The sequence below is a fragment of the Photinus pyralis genome, unplaced genomic scaffold (assembly GCF_008802855.1).
Source record: "Photinus pyralis isolate 1611_PpyrPB1 unplaced genomic scaffold, Ppyr1.3 Ppyr1.4_LG1, whole genome shotgun sequence".
Lineage (NCBI taxonomy): Eukaryota > Metazoa > Arthropoda > Insecta > Coleoptera > Lampyridae > Photinus > Photinus pyralis.
In genome coordinates this window covers 39590748-39609811 of record NW_022170249.1, presented here as the reverse complement: position 1 = coordinate 39609811, position 19064 = coordinate 39590748, and the positions used below count along the sequence as shown (strand labels likewise).

Sequence of the window (19064 nt, the reverse complement as noted above, 5' to 3'; positions counted from 1 at the left end):
GGTAGCGTGGACCAGCAAAAGGCACGGCGAGGTAGGATATCACCTCGCACAGCTGCTGACGGGTCCTGGTAAGAACAGTCTATTTTCGGCTAAGATCGGAAAATAAGAGGAATGGCAGGGGATATGGTAGCGCCGAGAATCATGGACCTTGATTCCGAACCTGGTAGCGTGGACCAGCCAAAGCACGGAGAGGTACGATATCACCTCACACAGCTGCTGACGGGTCTCAACAGGCTTTGGCTCCATTCCTCGAATCCTATTTAGAGGTTTATCCAGTTTGCCATGGTTGGACAACCCCAGAGGTAGTTTTAGACGCCGTATAAGTAAGGTAAAGTATTCTTCTATTGGTATTGAATAAGAACTGCGTCCTTCTAGAAATTGGACGAGTTTAAGTTTAAATCGCAAATAAAAACATTCTCGTAGAACTCGATTTAATTATTTTGTAACTGTGAAACGTTTAAATGGAATTTTCTAGTGTAACCACTATTTGTGTATGAACTCGAACCTATTAAAATGCCAATTTAACATATGCTATAAAATAAATGTTATTTATCACTTACATATATGATCCTTAAATGTTCAATGGCGCGCGTTGAGTAGAGTAAACGTATTTGTTGGCGGCTCCGTACAATACATTCATTTATAAACATTTAAAGCCGTTCTTTAACTCAAACTTGTGCCATCTTTGTACTTTCACAACCTGTGCTTTTACAATCTACTTTGAAAAGTGTCATCATGGTGTTTACGAAGGCGCAGAAAGAAGAATTTTCTCTTATTATCAAAGAGGTGCTTCTGGAGGTCAACGCCAATGTTGTAAATCAAGTTCCGAGCTCAGCGATACAGTCGCTACAAGCAAGTATTGACACTTTGAATAATAAGTTTGATTTAATTATCAACAAGTATGATAAAAAAATAACGGAGTTGGAGTCCGTAAATAATACTCTCATGCAGAGGGTTGATAACTTGGAACAGTATTCGCGCAGAAGCTGCATAAGGATCTTCGGCGTTAAAGAAGATCGTAATGAAATAATTATGGACAAAGTCGAAAGTGTCCTTAATAATTTACAAATAAATGTGGGTAAAAATGATATAGACATTTGCCACAGAATCGGAAAACCGGATAGTTTTGCAGATAATAAACATCGTTCCATTATTGTGAAATTTATCTCTCATAGCGCCAAACGTCAAGTGATAATGAGCCGTAAGCTTCTTAAAGGTTCTAAAATTACTATTAAAGAGGACCTAACAAAGAATAGACAATTGCTGTTATCTAAAGCAGTAAACTTGTTAGGTTTCCGTAATTGCTGGTCTCGTGATGGTAACATCTACGCTAAGGTGAAAGACAAAGTTCATCCAATACACTGTGCGGCCGATATAGACAATTTGAAAAAGGAGTCTCCAACAAATCCGAACTAATCTCGTGTGCATCTGGCATTTAGCCAACGTTCCTGCGGTGTTTATTAAAGATAAAAGTTTTTTTTTTTGGCCTTTAATTTTCTTTTTTGAAAGCGAACGCTTTTTCTTTCTTTATCTCTATTAATTCAAATATAATAACTAGTTTTTTCTTGTTTATAAAAAGTTGTTTTCTTGCATCGTGTAATCTATAAAATAAATTTGCGTTGAATTGAAATGTTTGTAGAGTCATCGTGTATGTTTTAATGTTGCATTATTTTTTTACAGTTTTATCTTAGCCGATGTCTTTAAAAATCTCTCACCTTAACATCAGATCACTGAACACTGGGTTTGACTTCTTTCAAGATTATGTAGCGACTCAAGATAACCATATAATTGCTTTATCGGAGACGTGGTTAAATTCAAATATCTGTGATAATGCTTATAATATCGATGGCTATAGGTTTGTTAGGAAGGATCGCGAAGGAAGGGTTGGAGGTGGGTTAGGTATTTATGTGAGAAATACCCTAAATTTTACAATAATTGAGACAGAAAGTAATATTTACTTTGAGCAACTGTGGTTAATGCTAACAATTCGTAATAGTCGAGTTGCAGTTGGAGTTATATACAGAGCTAACCGTTTGTATTTTCCAGAATTTTGCGACACGTTGGAGGATACCTTTTCTTTGATGGTTCCTGCCTGCGAGCATCTAATATGTGTTGGTGATTTTAACATAAATTTATTGGATGAGAGCGCTCAATCTCTAAAGTTTTTAGATTTGCTAAATACCTATGGTTGTATGCAGGTAATCACAGAGCCTACTATGGTGACAGAAAAAAAGGGCACTCTTATTGACTTTATTATCCTCTCTAATCCGGATCTTTTAAAGGAGTGCGGTGTTTTGCCTATGGATGCGGTTTCAGATCATTCACTCGTTTGGTGTACGTTATCATGTAACCATCTCACGAAGCAAAGCACATATAAAGTATATCGCGACTTTAAACATTTTAAATATGATGAATTCGTTGCAGAATTACAGGTCTTGCCTTGGTATCGTTTGTTCAATTTAAGAAATGTGGAATGTAAAGTACGTTTTTTAAGCGATAACCTTTTATATCTATTTAATAAATATGCTATTAAGAAAGTCCGACTTACTAGACCAAAAACACCTTGGCTGACAGACTATATACAAGCCCTTATGCATTCAAAAGATAAAAGTCTGTCGAAGTTCAAAAATGACAAAAATACTAGCTCTTGGAATGAATACAAGCGACTTCGTAACTTATGCACTAATGCTGTTAGACAATCTAAGCGTCACTATTTCCACACGTTTGCGACCGGGCAAAATAAAAACGATTTATGGAAGGTACTGAGAGACATGAACATTTTCCCAAACAAAACAAATTATTTGCTTTCTGACTTTAATGACCCTGATCTTATTAATGACCATTTTTGTGACTCTATTACCGCTCATAAAATTTCACCTGATCCAGAATTGTTAAATTTTTATAATACAAATTGTAAACTCAAGGACTTAAATCCTTTTAGCTTCACTCTCATTAGTGAATCGGATATTGCTATGATACTCTCAAAAATTACGACAAACTCTGTAGGCGCTGACGGGGTGAGTAATTCAATGATTACTGTTTGTCTGCCCTTTCTGTCGCCTTATCTACTGCATGTGGTTAATTGCTGCCTTGAGACAAACTATTTTCCTAATGCTTGGAAAGTAGCACACGTGATTCCTTTACCTAAAAGTAAAAATGTTCGCACATTACAAGATCTCAGACCTATAAGCATTCTACCAGTGTTATCCAAATTGCTAGAAAGAGCAATGGAAATACAAATCAGGAAATTTTTGGATGAAAACGACATTTTACCGCCTATGCAGTCGGGCTTTAGGACTGGATATAGTTGTTCTACAGCGTTGTCATGCATTGTGGACGATATCATTACAGCAACCGATAACAATATGCTCACTGTTAATGTCCTGGTAGATTATTCTAAGGCATTCGACATGTTGGATCACGAATTGCTAATTTCAATCTTACATTTTTTTGGTTTTAGTAAAGACGCGTTGGAATTAGTAACTAGCTTTTTAACAGATAGAACTCAAAGAGTAAAAATTCAAGACTCACTGTCGTCAGAAAGGAAAATATATTCGGGGGTTCCACAGGGCTCCATACTCGGCCCTTTATTTTACACTATGTACACTGCTAACTTACCAAATTGCATAAATACATGCAAACATCACCTATATGCAGATGATACACAAATTATATCTCTCATTTCCACCTTCTGACGTAGATCTTGCTTTAAATAAACTTACCAGAGATTTAAATAACTTATTTGAAACATCCACAAAATACTCCCTGATTATTAATCCGTCTAAATCTGTAGCGCTGGTGTTCGGAAAGGCTCACCACCGAAACAATGTTCAGCAGCAGATTTATCTAAATGTTGGCAATCACGCCATTCCAATAAAAACGGAACACAAGAACTTAGGACTAATCATGGATAGCGATCTTCGTTTTAAAAGTCATATAAACCTATGCATTCAGCGCGCTTTCAGCAGTCTAAAATCTTTGTATATCCACAGATACAACTTTAACTTTGATACCAAAGTAAAACCATAGACCAATCTATGGTAAAACTAATGAATGTGCTAGTTCTATCTCATTTTAATTATGCAGATTGTGTATATGGACCTTGCTTGGATGGAATCAGCAGGAAAAGACTACAACGAGTGCAAAATTCTTGTCTACGGTTCATTTTCGGCTTGAGAAAATTTGATCATGTCTCCCATAAGATGTCTGAAATAAAGTGGTTGAATATGGAAAATCGCCGTTCCCTTCACTTTTTGTATATGTGTCATCAAATCGTTTTAACTCATAAACCACAGTATCTTTATAATAAAATTACTTTCCGTACAGACGTACACCATCTCAATTTACGTAACAAAGGACTTATGACTATTCCAGCTCATAGGTATCATCTTTTCGAAGGGTGTTTTTCTTATCAAATTGCAAAACAATACAACTCGTTGCCAGCTTTTATCAAAAATCTTTCCTTGAAGCCTTTTAAAACACAAACGCGACTTTTACTTTATAGAAGTCAAATCCAATGTTAACCAGTTCTTTTAACACTTTAAGTTTTTTTTTTATTGTGTTTCTACATTATTATTAGTTTCATTTTCACATTTTTTTAACAAACGCAGGTATACCGTTTTATTTAAGAGAAACATCACTCATTTCGCCATAAAAAAATGAAGTGTATATTGGGGTAAAGTGGAAGAGCAGACCAATTAGTCTGAACTTCACCCTTTCACTATTATATATTTGATATATCGTTACGCCTTATTTTTCATTTTTGTGTTGTTACTTTTGTATATAATATGTGAATAAAGGTCATTATTATTATTATTATTATTATTATTATTATTATATACAATTTATAACAGCGCGAACTATTTACTACTTCCACGGCGAAATTGGAACAAAACTGAAACGCAATTCGATTTGGTTATGTAGTAAACTCGAGTATTCCCGAGTGGTCGCGAATGTTCTAGAACAAAACACGTCATATTTTCCGGAAAGATTGCGTCACATCCACGTTCGTTCTTTATTACCTTTTGAAGGATTTAGAAAGATACATTCTATAATACTTGTGTGAATTAGATTTAACCACTTAGTTTACAGCTCCCACTCTGAATCGACAGTGTGTTTTTCTTCGGGATGCTGGATTTCCTATTCACAACTGAAACTCCTCATGTCACTCAAGTTTTCCGCGACCTCCGATCGTGCGAGTGGAGGACCTCCCCTCATAATGATTTCACTATGAAATATTTGTCGTATGTGGAGTTCAGGGGTGGATCTGTAGGTGCAAATTTAATTGTAGACACTGTGTACTCTCTTTCAGGTTTAATTGTTTCCGCGACATTTACCATCATCGTTCACTCGGCGCCTTACAATTTTTTTGTCCGTATCGTTAGCCGCCTTCATCTGAAGCATTCCTACTCATGTCTCAACATATGAATTGGGATTTATGGATCCCGAAGATCGAAGATATAAGAAAACAACTTAGTTTCCGTTTTTCAAAGACGACTTGCATTGCAACTTGCAGTGCAGTAACTATAAATATCACAAGAGTAATAAACGTAGGTTGTAAAAGTGCTAATAGGTTCTATAAAGGAATATCTTCATAATAGCAATATTGATAATAGCTTCCCGTATAAAAGTCGATAAATTGAAAATACATTAGTTTAGCAACTCTGTAGATACCAATTCTGCACGAATGACCTTTTTACTACCTAACAACACGACAATAAAATCGGTTTTACGTTTGCTGCAATAAGCTTGGAAACAATTAATTTACGTCCACTCCCTACATCAAACCTACGATTACAATTAAAGAAACGAAAAGGGAAGAGACGCCGCGTACCAATTTATTGAAACAAATAAACAAAGAGGGCACAACCAGAAATTGGAACAGTCGCTATATTAAATTTGACAAAAAAAGTAAGTACAACCTGTTCATGTAAGAGCAAATACTTAACCAGATGCAGAAAATCCGCAAGCGTTGGTAATTTAAAGGCAATGCATTCTTTGTAACTTCCAGCTGCTATTGTAGCTCTAATTTATAATGGGGTCTAATGATAAGTTGCCGCGCTTTGGTAGGAAACATAATTCATGAAATTAATAAGTCGTTCTTTAATTAGAGGTATTTGGCCGTGGGATCGTTTAATTGCTGTTTGTGCTAGTGATATGTTTTATCTGATGCGTCCGTAATAACAACTTGTCTTTGATGACTTTATTTTCAGCTGCCATTTGAACCAATCCAAGTAATTATATGGTGTAGCTTACATCTTCTTCATTGTTGGCCTTGCACTATCTGGTTTGTGAACTCGAATGCACGCACGGAATTATTACCCTGACTACTTATGCAGAACAAATTCAACCCGGAGATGCATGGCCGCCAAGTCCAGTTGCGTAAGGCCAAAGAAACCGTTTCTTCCATCGTAATCTCGTAATTCTCCTTCGTGTATAAATGGATGATTATCATAGCTACTGTTCTCCTTCGTAACGAGAAGATGTAACCGTTAAAGCATTTCAAGAATTTCGATGTTCCGCTTAACTAAAGTATCTTAAGTACACTGTTAATGGGAAGAAAAAAGTCAATGTTATCGGATTAAAATCTATAACCACAACTTCCACTAATTAATTATTGCTACATTCAATTTGTTCTTCTCGTCGGATTAATTTATTTAATTGGCACGAGACGATTTAATAGATAACTAATGAAACTGTTTCGCTTTTTATAAATTAACTATTTATCGATACATGCAAATGAGACGCCAATTTTTATCCTTACATAACTATCTACACAACATGGTTAAAAACTCCTAACTCTTTTTAGTAATTAATTATAAGAATAAATTTTAATTATTTGGTAGATTGGTGAGCTTGTCGAGATCACGATGAGTGATGGAGAGAAGAGGTTCTCCCTTAGTGTGAAGGGAGCAGTATTAAAATAAACGTTCAGTCAGTTTATCTGCAGAACCACACAAAAATTATGGCCATTCATTCCAAACGTCTTGGTGTTGAAAGTCATTGTGGGGCTTTTTTGATTATTGAAAAACTGTATGTTAACATGAAAGCTGACGGAGTTGTATTGTTTCATTTTAACATTCGATTGACATCACGTTATGACCTACTACTACAAAATCCTTGAAAAATTGTGTCCATTTAAGGATTTAAGGAAGTGATGGAAGTTTAAATATTTTTTCATTCAAATCCAATCTATTTAATATCTCTCCCTTGAGTTTGAAGATTAGCTGTTAGGGACGCTTCATTACAAATAAATTATGCTGGGATTCTTTTGAACGTTTATGACCTTTGTTCCTAAAAATATTTATATTTCATTCCTTAGTTCCTAGAATTTCGTAGGCACCATCTCGTAAGAATACCGAATCTTAATTTTACTACCTTGACAATCATAACTAGGGCTGCTCGATAATAGAAACTTACTATCGATTGTCGGTAATATCAAAAATATCGATTGGTATCGATCGATCGATATTATCGTTTATGGTATTTCGATTATCGATAATTATCAATATTAATGTTGGCAATACCATCGATTATCGACATTATTGATTGTCGATAATGGTTAATTATTATTAATATTTCTGGATCTATAGTTAATTTTTCGCACACTATTTGAATAACTGCAAAAAATTACCTTTTTATTTGAAGCTCTATCTATTGTTGTATGAACGACATGTAGATGTATTGTGGTCTAAACACCAAAAATGCTGACGGGACACCCTGTAAAATTTTCAGTTTATTAAATAAATCTGGGGGATTATCTGAATAAGGACATTTTACTTGAATTTATTATCTCAGTGTCTATTTTTCCTTTTAGAATTATTTGTAAATGCGTAATATTTCTTGTTTTGATTTTATCGCTTTTGTATTTATTTATTGACCGGCTTTATGGTTCAGTGGTAGAGCGTTGGACTATAAATCCGGAGGTCAGGTGTTCGAACCTGGGTTGAGGTGAATTTTTCATCTGTGGCAGAGATGGGAATTACCTTAGACTAGTTTCGAGCATTCCGCCGGCTACTCCGAATTAGGTTTTCCTGCAGTTTTCCTAATTCGGAAGGTAAATACCGGAGTAGTATAGAACAACTTAAGACCTTTTGCAGAGGCACCTCTAAAAAGCATTATGCGGGTCACACTGTAATTGGTCGCGAGCCTGTTGAGGGCCCAGAACAAGAGGGATAATAAATAAATAAATAAATAAATAAATTATAAAACGTGAAATTGCGCGTTACAATGTGAGGCATCTGGTTGTTTGCGATAAGAAGTGTTATTATCGGGCGAAATTTAATTAACGCACTGTGAAGAGACAAGGCGTTTTATGTTGTGCGCGTTATTTCGGCGTAAGTGGAGACGATGGGGAAGATTGCGGTAAAATTGTTTACGCTAAATCTCTGGCAGTTTGCCCAGATTGTTGTGTTGAAGACTTAGGTCGTTTTTTTATAATAAATGTCAGCAGAAGCAAGTTAACCAAAGTTGTCTAAGAAGTATCACCACACATACAGTAAAGATGGGTCATATCGTATAATGTAAACTTTGAAAGTTTGAATGTGGTCGCTAATTTAGATTAAGGACAAATTCGATCATATCATTTGAATTCCAGATCAATGTTTTGCATTAGAATTAATGGATGTTTAATTTTAGTTTAAATAATCGCCTTTTAATTTGTTTTTTTATTGGTCAGTAGGAAAGTTAAGAAAAGTTATCTCTTGTAAATCCGGTTATTGCGATAAGAAGTTTTAGTTATCGCTGGGTAAGCTAATTAGTTTGTAGATAAGTAGGGGTTTCGTTTTGTCGTAAGGAAACATAGGTGTGAGTTTATAGAAGACGCAAATTCCAGTAAACAGAAAGGGAGGATTCAATAAATAGACGAAGCAGGCGAGAAAAAGCATAGCATAGAATTATTAATTGTAAGGTAATTAAAACTAAATTTAATTTGTTTCAATCGATCGCTTGTTGCCTGGTATTTGTTCTCGGGTCCTGAGTGCCATTTTTTTCTAATAGCTTAATTGATTAATTTTGTCGAATAAATTTGTTTCATATGTACTTGATTAGTTTTGTGTCGAATAGAATAAGAGTTCTCATAATAAATTTTACATTTGTGCTCAGGATTATGTTAGGTGTTAATTAAAATTTGTTTAAATAATTCTTTGGAGTTGTCGGAGAGCGGTTAAGGCTGCTGAGTTTCTGGTATTAACTAAATTAAACTCTTATTGAGATTTTTCGATGCAAATCTTTAAGTAGGTAATCAAAATTTTTACTTAAAAAAAATAGTGGTAGAGGTTCAGTGGGATAGCTGGACAGGTGCTTGTGTGTGGTTTTAGTGACCGTTTGCCATTGCACATAGCAGTACATAATAAACTTTTAAGCCATTCTCTTTGTCATTTATCGTTATTCATAGCAACGTAATTCGATTGGTGTATTGTTTGCCACAAATAATAGGTAAGGCATAATTCAACGACATGCAAACATGATGGATGTGGAACCCTTTGGCGCGTAAAAATACGATTATATGGAATCGCTTTTTACATCCACGCCTAAATAACGAAAGCGAAGGGTGAAAGGATGTAAAAAAAGGTTTTCCGCGTAAAGGCTACGAAGACGGAAATAAGATCGGCGGAGATTAGAGAAAAATGAAACAAAAAAATTTGCGTAGGGGCCGTATTTTCTTTCGCAACTGTAATTAAAGAAAAAGAATACGTAAGGGGAGTAATGTAAACTTCTTTTAAATTAAACGTTTCAAAGAGAAAGCTGAAAATGAACCCGAGCAAATGTCGTCTTTAAATTATTGGGTGAAAGTGGTGAGTACAATGGAAAACTTGAATAGAAATATGTGTCTAACACGTCAACAACTACCATTAAGGAACGTTTGCAGCTTTGTGTAATGACTACGTTGTTTCCGTAATTCTCTCGTTGGCAGTAAACCGGAAAAGTACACTGAAACTACGAACATGTATTGTAATGTTGTTTGTACATCAATGCTGTAATTTATAGTTTCAAGCGGCATTGTAACCGGTGATATTTTTAATTCATTATGGCTTGTTGATTAAACTCTAATTCCAACCGCGCAATTGTTGTGTAAAACTAATAAATTAAATTGGAATGAAATTTCTCTCAGTTACACTTCTAAAATCAACCCAGAGCCGTAAAAATAGTTTATTGGAAGTAAAAGGTGATGAATTTTGCAGGGACCATTGTAAGGGTGCATGGTGATCCGAAAGCTTTCGGCTTTCGCTTTTTTCTATGGTTTCTGGAATCACTTAAAATAAAGAGACCACCACCCCAAAGTCGCAGTTCCTTTAATTTTTCGTATTCAGCTTTCGACTGGGTTGGAAAACGGAAAACTGTTCGATAACAATTATTTACGGCGCTATAATCGCGTTATTAGATCATGATTGAAATTTTAATAACTTCAAGGGAATTAATTGACGATTAATTGATTCTGATTGAACGAAGGTAACTCGTGACATTTCTTAATAGTTAGCCAAGTAAAGTGACTACCATTCTGCGGCCTGAATGACAAATCTTACTGTAGCAAATTACTAATGACTTATTGAACGGTATCGGTCCAATTGAATTGAAAGAATTAGCGACGATTAACGCGAATGCGTCAACATTGCGATATGCGTAATCGGACGGAAAGAAATGATGGCCAGGGTAATGAACTGTTTTACAAGAAAAATAACTAGACGCTGTTGTATTCATTGAGTGAACATTTTCAACAGCAATTTAAATCTCGTTAGTGTAGGTCGCTTATTCTTGCGCACGTTTATAAAATAACGACTATTATTTATATAGAAGCATAAACTTCCTTCGTTGGGACGAAAGTTAATTATAAATGATTGCCAATTTTACATTTTTTACCGACCCTTGAAATTTATATTATACTTACTGATTATGCAGCCAACCCACAAACATTCAATAATTAGTTCCCAATAAATCTCCCAAGTATCAAACGTAAATTACGTGGGGGATCCTGTACTTGTTTGCGTACACCTTACGTTAATATTTCTAACGATATCATCATTAGTGCGCCAAATATAAATAACAGGAAACGGAAGACAAAAACGGAACTGCTTTGGAGCTTAACATACAGCGCCGCTTTCCTTTTTGAGGGGTATTTTAATTACACTGTTATATCTCACGATAAGTAATGGTTTTCATCTTTCTTAGGGTTAATTCTTTATCTTGATTCTACAATAAAGAATACTTTGTTTTAATATGTTAGCGTGTGTAAAATAATTGCCGAAATCATGTCTTTGAAACCAGAAGCTGTAAAAATTGGTTCCTGCGAAATTGATGGCTGATGAAAATGGTTCTAAATTCAATTTATACCCGTTAGAGCTAAGTATATAATATTCTCACTTTTCACTTTAATTGTTGACCACTTGCGTACGGGGTAATATGTTCAAAGCTTTGTAAGCTTTTTTCCTTTCAAGGATTTCGTTTTAATTTTGTTTTATTGTGTTTTGGAATAAATTTTTGTAATTGTCAATTAATTAATTAATTGTGTATACATTCGAATCTAGTTAATCGAGACTGCCGCGCCTCCCAAATTATTATTTTAAGACAATACTGGGGCGTTTCTTTATAGCAGATACCGGAAGTGTACGAGGGGAGATCATAAAGTTTTCATCTTGATTTGTTTTAAGCTAATAAGTGGGGATCACTAGAGAGTTTTTAATTAATTCCGTTTTGGGCTAACAGCCCGATCATCTGTGCAGTTCAAATTATATTTTTTTTGCATTGATTCGGGTCCGGATTACCAGATCAAGCAGTCTGTAGTCCGAAAGTAAATTTGTTCTCTGATAGTTTCAGTATTGAATCACGGTAGTGTATCGCGCATCAGAAAAAAAATAAAAAGAATTCGGTCCTGGCTTACTCGCGCATCCCCTGTCTGGTTCAGATTAGTAGTTTTTGTCTTACGATTCGCACAGCGGAAAAAGCTCGTGCGGGATTAATGCCAGGGTGAAAATTTCTGTCTTTCGGGCATCACAAAAGCAAGTTGTGATTGCGGGTATCTATTAATTAATTCTAACGCTAAAAAAGGGATTATTGTGTAAAGAAAAGACGATAAAATACTTGAGCAGTTGGGTAGGCAAAATATCGCCGCGTAAAATTATTACCGTATTCAGTTGAGAATTAAACGTGCCGGTGTCGCCTTTTTTGCTACAAAGGACTATTTATCCGGCACATATGCAACAATAACAAACAAGTATAAATTGTGCACAACTGTTGTGCCGATAAAGCGCATTTTTGTAAACGAAATAGCTTTTGTTTTGACATCACCAATGGATATATTTCTTGTAGACGTCTCAATCGCCCTTTGTGAGTACCCTCTTCCGACAATCCGTTCTTGAGGTATAAGGGAATATACCCGATCACGATTAGAGGCCGAGGAGGTGGGATATGGTTGATAGAAATTAATTCCTTTCGTTGAGACAAACCAATTTATTTCGATGAGACCTTTCTTTAGAATACCATGAAGAGTAGAACATGTGTTAACCCCCCCCCCCCCCCCAAGGCATGCGTATGCAAAATCTAAAACCAATTGGTTGTCGTATGTAAAAGCTATGCACGTTTGTCAAAAACAGCATATCAGGAAATAATTCGTGGGGGGCCCCCCTTTTAGACAGCGGAAATTAATGTCCGTCTGGCACACCTTCAAGATATAGGCTACCTACTGCAAAAAATTCCAGGACTCTAGGACCATTCCCCTAGAAGTAGTTCAAAACGGTAGAAGTGGGTCCGGACGGACGGACGGACAAAACGCAAACAATAGCACATTTTTTTTAATTCTTAAAAAAGCGCTAAAAAGGGATTGACCTTACCAGTTAGAATTCACAATAAAAAAGTGGTCTTAAACACATGCATTGGAAAAAATATTAATGAAAGTAAAGTGCCTCGCGTGGTGGACATTTTCCTTTTACGGTAATACAACAAACATTTTGAACCTTTACAAAACTCGTTTACAACAGGGTAATAAAATTTTGCTTTCCTGCAATCAATCAATACAGGGATTAGCCATTGGAAGAAACTACGCCCAGTAGACACAGATTTACCAAATAATCTATCTAAGAAGTTTGTCGGAGGAAAGTTCCAATTTTCAGCTTAATCTTTCCGAATCATTGTCGTTGTAGGAAGACCATCTACATCATATTTTTGTATGAAGGTCTTCATCTGCAGAAGGGCATTTTTGTATGAGGTAACGTATTTTATTTATGTAAATTTAAGGGTTGTATTGTATATCTTTAAGAAAAATCGTCGTAACCTGTAATCGATCCAAGTATTAAGGAAAATTTGGGTTGTATGTTCTTAAAGATTAAAGCGGTTTGTATTGCATGTATTTTACCATTTCTGAACCCATTAGAATTGGATTTGATAGAAGAAATCAGTTTTTCATTTGGTTCGTTCAGATTTCAAGTGAGAAAAGATCCAAATTAATGGGCCCGTTCTGACTGACGCTTAGAGCTATTCTCAATAATGTCAGATGGATTGGAAGCCGTATAAAAATGAAGAAGATGGAATAAGAAAAATTAAAACATACCAAAAGAAAGCGTGTAGCAAATGCAACACGAATTAACGAAGCAAATCATTTAAGAGGGATATTTAACATGTTGTGTAATTATTTAATCAAATTTGGGGCACAATATTGTAATTCTCCCGTACGTGGTCGATATTCCCATATTTCCCGTACCTGTTATATTTTCAAAAGTTCTGCAATTAGTTGCTAATAACGAAATTGTGCTTTGAAAAATAATAATGATAGTGTTCTAAATTAATCAGCTCTTGCCATTTGCTCCATTTGCCGTACCTTTCGCACGATCAGTGAGGTTTTGGACAACTTAGACAACCGGACCTTCCATCATCTTTCAGACCTTCTCATCCCATTTGGATCCTTTACGCTATTCAGGTTGTTTTGATTAATTAGAACAATACTGCTAATTAGCTTCAACCTGTGAGTGCGCGGTAATGACGTTCACGGGAACGTCGTATTACTATAGAAATTACCATTTGCACCGATAAAGAAATATCGATTATAAAGTTGTGTAAAAAATTCTCTTTCGGTTTATTTCATTATAAATGATCGAAGCTAATGGGGTGAGACGTACATGGTCACCATTCGGTAATCAGGCGGAACAACTATTGCGATAGTAATTAGCGGAGTAATTAATCTGTGCAATAACCATCTCGAACTCATTAGCANCCCCCTAAAGTTTTACTTAGCACCATTAAAGGCATGCGTATGAAAAATCTAAAACCAATTGGTTGTCGTATGTAAAAGCTATGCACGTTTGTCAAAAACATCATATCAGGAAATAATTCGTGGGGGGCCCCCCTTTTAGACAGCGGAAATTAATGTCCGTCTGTCACAAATTCAAGGTATAGGCTACCACCTACTGCAAAAAATTCCCGGACTCTAGGACCATTCCCCTAGAAGTAGTTCAAAACGGTAGAAGTGGGTCCGGACGGACGGACGGACAAAACGCAAACAATAGCACATTTTTTTTAATTCTTAAAAAAGCGCTAAAAAGGGATTGACCTTACCAGTTAGAATTCACAATAAAAAAGTGGTCTTAAACACATGCATTGGAAAAAATATTAATGAAAGTAAAGTGCCTCGCGTGGTGGACATTTTCCTTTTACGGTAATACAACAAACATTTTGAACCTTTACAAAACTCGTTTACAACAGGGTAATAAAATTTTGCTTTCCTGCAATCAATACAGGGATTAGCCATTGGAAGAAACTACGCCCAGTAGACACAGATTTACCAAATAATCTATCTAAGAAGTTTGTCGGAGGAAAGTTCCAATTTTCAGCTTAATCTTTCCGAATCATTGTCGTTGTAGGAAGACCATCTACATCATATTTTTGTATGAAGGTCTTCATCTGCAGAAGGGCATTTTTGTATGAGGTAACGTATTTTATTTATGTAAATTTAAGGGTTGTATTGTATATCTTTAAGAAAAATCGTCGTAACCTGTAATCGATCCAAGTATTAAGGAAAATTTGGGTTGTATGTTCTTAAAGATTAAAGCGGTTTGTATTGCATGTATTTTACCATTTCTGAACCCATTAGAATTGGATTTGATAGAAGAAATCAGTTTTTCATTTGGTTCGTTCAGATTTCAAGTGAGAAAAGATCCAAATTAATGGGCCCGTTCTGACTGACGCTTAGAGCTATTCTCAATAATGTCAGATGGATTGGAAGCCGTATAAAAATGAAGAAGATGGAATAAGAAAAATTAAAACATACCAAAAGAAAGCGTGTAGCAAATGCAACACGAATTAACGAAGCAAATCATTTAAGAGGGATATTTAACATGTTGTGTAATTATTTAATCAAATTTGGGGCACAATATTGTAATTCTCCCGTACGTGGTCGATATTCCCATATTTCCCGTACCTGTTATATTTTCAAAAGTTCTGCAATTAGTTGCTAATAACGAAATTGTGCTTTGAAAAATAATAATGATAGTGTTCTAAATTAATCAGCTCTTGCCATTTGCTCCATTTGCCGTACCTTTCGCACGATCAGTGAGGTTTTGGACAACTTAGACAACCGGACCTTCCATCATCTTTCAGACCTTCTCATCCCATTTGGATCCTTTACGCTATTCAGGTTGTTTTGATTAATTAGAACAATACTGCTAATTAGCTTCAACCTGTGAGTGCGCGGTAATGACGTTCACGGGAACGTCGTATTACTATAGAAATTACCATTTGCACCGATAAAGAAATATCGATTATAAAGTTGTGTAAAAAATTCTCTTTCGGTTTATTTCATTATAAATGATCGAAGCTAATGGGGTGAGACGTACATGGTCACCATTCGGTAATCAGGCGGAACAACTATTGCGATAGTAATTAGCGGAGTAATTAATCTGTGCAATAACCATCTCGAACTCATTAGCATTTTATAAATGAGATTGCACAAGTAGAAGTAATACTGACCTGGACTCCTACTATGTTTGAGTTTATAGAATTGCCAGGGCAATCATTGTTTCCCACCACCAATATTGAAATTTTCACAAACCTGAAACAACAAATGGAATTAGGGACAAATTACACGCGTTGAAAATATTTCATTCTTATGCTAGGAAAATTTTTGAAGTACCTATCCTCTTTATACATTACAAAGGCTTATGAATATTGTATACTCGTATGCATTGAAAATGCATTGAACTTCAAAAGTGCAGTCTATCTACAAACAACTTCTTGAACAAACGGCAATTTTAGTTTAGGTAAAACACCGGTTAAAAGCAAAACCCTCACCGAAAGCATAACGTTATCGTCTAGGGATTTCAAGATGTTTGCTTGTTTTGTGCTTTCGGAATAGAAATTAGCCGCAAAGGAGGATACGCTATCATCTTTACGCAAGGTACAATCAATCATCTTGAGGCCATTTTATCTGTTTTTCTATATAATCTATAAACCTACCTCTAACATAATTTTAACCAATTGACGCTTTATGAATATGCATTAGTTTAATCTTCGCGCCCCTCCGTCATTACTACACGAAATACAATTGTACCCGACTTTCGATATTGTTATTACCTATATTAAAGCTAAGGTATGATCTCTGTTTATTCGTTGTTTATGTTCAGGATCAGCTCCTACTGGCACTCCTAGTACAATATCCCGAAATCTCCTATGCTGGAAAACCTCCAGGGTGGAGCACCACTTTATGAATTTAAAACGTTAAGCTGTTGTCATCGAGTGTTTTAAATAACACTCATATTTCAGATAAGTTTGTTTTGTTGTTTCACATCTGTAAATTATTAATATGAGTTAGAAGAAGATAAGAATATGCTATGCAGAGATAAATTAGTTTTAGCAGGATAGTACTTTTGTTTGTAACGATTTATTCTTAACTTTAAGTTGATTGAGAGTCGCTGGCTTTATTTAAGTTTAACTAATGCCATCTTCCGGCTTCTTTTTCGTACTGCGCGGAAGCACTTATGTCCACTTTTCTTGGAGGATTTATAAGATTATCGACACGTAAGTGATTTGCTGATTCCTTCCTTGGTAAGTTAATTATTTCGCCACCTTTATTCGCATTATTTGGGTTCTACGCCCTCTCGTGTAATTAGAGGTACGTGCGTTTGTGGATTTAGAGGTGTCTGTTTTATATAGATAGTAATTGTGGAAGGTCCTCCAGGTACCTCACGGTGAACAATACCAGCCCAGTTCGAGAGTGTAAGATAACCAGGGTGTTCCCATGCGACGTTATCAACTTAATTAGGCGCAGTACCTATTTCGCTATTACCAGAGAGATAACGGCCGTCTTGATGTCATTATTGAGTGTACCGGCCGGTTATAGATCCCATACACAGACTGACAGGGCGTTTAGTTCCAGACGCGACGAAGGGAATCCGTTGGTGGTTTATTTTTAGAGCAAATTCGAAGGTAAACCTTTGTGTGTATGCCTGTAATTCCAAAATGAATTTAGAAGAAACATGAAGATATTATGATGAAACTATTGTAGAATTGTACAAGAAAAATCCGTGCTTTTGGAAGAGGTCAAAAACTATTCGAACAAAATTAAAGGAGGTTAACGAAGATACTGGAAAGTAGGACGTTATTAAGAAAATTAATTCTTATCTCTTCCGTAAAGAATTTAGAAATATGTTGCGGATTCCATAAAATCGGGCACTGGTACAGGTACTGAGACATTAAGGGCCTCTCTATAGCCGCCTTGCTGCTGACGGAGCATGGAACGACACCTTTTGGCGGATTCTGTATTTTTTGTATATGGAACTCCACAATTTCTTATTTGTGACAATGGTGTCCAGTCAACTTTTCTTTGATCCTTGTGAACGGTACCGCGTAAAAGTTCAGTTTACTCCTTTTTATCATTCACAGGCTGAGGAGAAACTGTGCCGTTTGAACTTCAAAACACGAAACTATTGGTGTTACTCCCTAACGTCCTAATTTTGGGAAAGAATTTCGTATTCGAGGAGACGCACAGCTTCGACACTGCCTTGGCCGGCCATAAACTGATTGACGGAGAACAACGGTTAGCAGAACAACAACGACAAAATCATTGCACGCATTAAAGACATCCATGACCGAAATAAACGATACGATGGGGTAAAAATAAAACTTTGTCTGATGCCACTAAAGATTATTCTGCGAAATTAGCTCCCAAATTCTTACGACCATTTACGGTTAGCCGTAAAATTGTGTATTTAATTTATGAGAAAATTTTTTGACAATATGCTATGCTCAAGATCTCAAACCTTATATTGAACCCCATGAGCACGTTTAAACATTTGTTTTCGCCGGATTGTGCGTTTGATGACGGTTCTGCCTCACAGACCAGACGTATTCTTTTTACCGGATTTGACTTGCAATATTTATTCATGTTCCATATTTCTTTCTTCTTTTTCTTCTTATTTAATTCTGTGAATGGTTGGTTGGGCACAGGAGCTGGGCTCTGGACCATAGCAACAACATCGGCCAGGGGATTTCTTTTTTTCCCCGATCCATTCCCTGTATTCTTCTTCATTTTTCTATCCTGAACCCTGACCACTTCTCTGCCTTCTAGTTTACCAGGGGAGATTCGGGAGAGGTTGTCCTTTTCTTTTCACTTTCCTATTTTTCTGTCGTTTTCTACTCTTCTTTCTTCCGTTCCATGGTACTGTATGAATGGATGTATGGATGACACACAAGTGCGCCTTCCCCGTGCGAGCTTCGGTAACCATGGGACCTCTGGAATCGGCATGAATGAGGTTTTCTTTTCTCCGCAAGTGTGATTTCTCACTTTCCTATTCTCTACTCATAGCACCTTCTTCATTCAATCGCACTAGTGCATGGTGGGTGCTTTTTAAAAGTTCCCTTCTTCACTCTATCGACAATGGAGTCACAATTTGGGCTTTTGTGTTGTTTTGTTATTCCGGGAGGGGAGTTTCTTTACTTTGGGGAATTTGGTGTTACATCACTCAAAACTGTAGGGATTCTTTCTTCTGGGTGGGCACTGGATTTGGTTTTGTTGAGGATGTAAGAGAGGGGCTGTTATTGTCAAAGTGTATGCAACAATCTTAACATGAAAATAAAACCTAACA

The 19064-nt window shown here is 36.0% G+C and overlaps 1 protein-coding gene across 1 annotated transcript in view; it reads right to left on the bottom strand.

Annotated features, from left to right (window-relative positions):
- The window catches only part of LOC116170367, a 631383-nt gene extending 615386 nt beyond the window's left edge, over positions 1-15997 (bottom strand). The window contains exon 1 of the mRNA XM_031486726.1: positions 15952-15997. The gene's annotated coding sequence lies outside the window, so the exon portion shown is untranslated. The remainder of the gene's footprint in view (positions 1-15951) is intronic.
- Between the last annotated feature and the right edge of the window lie 3067 nt (positions 15998-19064).